The sequence below is a fragment of the Diorhabda carinulata genome, chromosome 2 (genome assembly GCF_026250575.1).
Source record: "Diorhabda carinulata isolate Delta chromosome 2, icDioCari1.1, whole genome shotgun sequence".
Lineage (NCBI taxonomy): Eukaryota > Metazoa > Arthropoda > Insecta > Coleoptera > Chrysomelidae > Diorhabda > Diorhabda carinulata.
In genome coordinates, this window is record NC_079461.1 from 32,245,978 (window position 1) to 32,248,654 (window position 2,677).

The 2,677-nt window shown below is 34.0% G+C and overlaps 1 long non-coding RNA gene across 1 annotated transcript; it reads left to right on the top strand.

Annotated features, from left to right (window-relative positions):
- The first annotated feature begins 302 nt into the window (after positions 1 to 302).
- LOC130903945 (uncharacterized) lies at positions 303 to 1,766 on the top strand. The gene is made up of 2 exons (XR_009060793.1): positions 303 to 333; positions 1,328 to 1,766. It is a non-coding gene; the product is annotated as an uncharacterized LOC130903945 (long non-coding RNA).
- The last annotated feature ends 911 nt before the right edge of the window (positions 1,767 to 2,677 follow it).

A 2,677-nucleotide genomic window follows, 5' to 3' on the forward strand; every position in this document is an offset into this window, starting at 1 on the left:
TGAATTGTTTATAGTTGTCCCGTCCGGGATTAATACTTTCGCTGTTCTATGATCATAGTTTTCGAAAAAATCTCTACTTTTAGACTCTACACAATTATAATTTATAGTAGAATAGTTTAAAGAAGCCCCATTTTGAATCACACATAGCTTTAAGTTTTACGGGAAAATTTTAATGACATATTTAATGTACAGATACCGGTCTAAAATGTTTCGTCTGTTTATGGTTAATTAACATACTGTCGATCAAAGTACCATCCATAAAAAATTGTGGTATATAATATTTGAGATTTTATATTTGAAACATCACTCCAGATCTTTCAGGCAATAGTTCAGGTGAGTTGTTAATACATATGACTACAATTTTTAATACTGTATACGAGTGCATATGAAATCTTCGGTTTTGTATAATAAATAAAGGGTGCATATTTGTTTGAACAAAAAAAAATCATTCCTCCTTTATTATTTATTCTACTTTTAATACTCCTTTAGCTGGCAAAATATTAACCAATGATTTTGCCTCTTGCTTTCATGATTTTCCATCATTTAGATCTCACGTTTTGTTTCAATCTTCGAACTATATGATTGTACTGAAATTTATAGTTAGGTAACTAGAAATTTAGCTGTATGAAATTAATATGGGTCTTTCCTATAATAAAATTTCCTCAGCCCGCTTCTTTCCGATAGGATTACTTTTAAAAGATGATGACTGAAATTGAGTTTTAATTTATTTTTCTAAAATTTCAGTGAAGTTAGAAACTTTAAATTCTTTTTCATGTACTCGTAAAGGATTAACCATGGCTAATTTCCAACTTGAAAGTTGCGTTTTGAGTGTTCAATGTAGTGAAAATGACAGTTCCGTACTGCAAAACACTTTCGGGACGCTCTGAAGTAGACAAGTGACTTCAATGTTGACAGTTGACAGTTTCACTTCGATGTTTCTGCATAACCTTAAATCTCTCTCCTTGTCATACAAATAACTATAAAACAAAGGTTGCTAGTTTAACCCCAATATAACAGGATTATTGAAAAAATACGCGTAGTTAGTTCTTTGCGAGTGCAGCATTACTATAATGTTATAAAAAAAAAGATTAAGACTCATTCTAGTTACCACCTTTTGAAGGGGTTATATCTCGAAATAGAGTGAGCTATAACTTTTGTTATAGGAAAGCATATTTTAATTTCATATCAACAAGTACAAGTCCTTGTTTGGCACCCAACGATTTCTTCATATTCATTCATATTTATTTGTTTATCACAACACTTAGTAGCAACCTTCGTAATAGAGATGATTGCTTTGATATTTGGTAATTGTTTTGTTCCATTCCAGACATACAATGAAATACTTACAAATTCTCTGTCTTCTAATCGTATCTCTCCTCGTAATAACTCCAGCATTTGGTGAACTGCCTCATATATTCAAGAAGTCATCGCTTATGTTTCACCCATGGTTTGAAAAAAGTGAAGATGGTAACATCAAAGGTACCCTCGATTTAGAGCATAAAGGACCTCATCATAATTTCGAAGCATATTGGAATAAGGTGCTCAAAGGACCAAATAAAGGTAATTCCACCTGGCATATTGGTGGTACTTGGAAGTTAAAGAGATCTCTTAAACAGCCTTGGGAACAAATTGAAAGAAACAGTGACTATACTAACCAATAATATGATATATCTGTATTACAGCATATACTTCAGCTTGTCATTAAATGAATTACTTAGTGTATTTCCTTGTAGTGTAAAAATAATAAATGTTGTAACTGCATGAAATTTTGAGTTTCAATTCAATCAAATTCAGAATATGGATAACCTCGAGCAATCTGATGGATATTGCGAAGGATCTGGAATACCAACTTTCTACATAAATTGAGACCATACGGTTAGCCTTCCTCACTCATTGATTGGCTTGGTAATTTGCTCTGATCCCCAGAGCTGCATGTGTCACAGGATAGCACACTGGTGTCGTATTATAAATTAAGCTAACATATAATGACGTAGACAACAGAATATTACTTTAAATGCCGATCAACAGACACCCAGGCTACTATTCTTACAAAAAATACGTAAGCTGCGGCTCCGTACTTGATCCAGTCTGAAGATGAAAGCTTCACAAAAATTTTGGAGCCTTCTTTGACATCAAAATATACTTCGCAACAGCTTCTAATTCTCGACAAAGCCTAGATTCGTCCACCTTGGAGTATTGCTCGCGCATTTGGAGCAACTTAGAGCTCAGGAAAAGGTAGCTGAGCTGAATTTATTTTACTGATACTACCAACAACATTAACACCGAGTTCAAGAATCTTACTTTTGGAGAAGTCCAAGCCTGTGGAATCAACTACCAAGGCATGTCTTACCGAAACACTACAGCCTACAGAAGCTTAAGACCAATGTGTATAGGCATCTATTCACTGCAGGAATCACACGAGCTACTCAATAAACAAAAGGATAAATCCTATGGTTTATCCTCTAGAGTCTAGAACGTGTTTTTCAAATGGAAAAGTTTTCCTTTATTATAGTTGAAAGACTGAGAGATTCTCACTTAAATTTCAGCCATTTTGAACAACTGTATAAGTGATTTTCCTAAAAATTGAGTGCGGCGTTTGCTTACTCTGGACCTAAAGCTCATTCGAATGGACATTTCCACGGCCTTTTTGACGTGGTTTGAGTGAAATGAGTTGTTT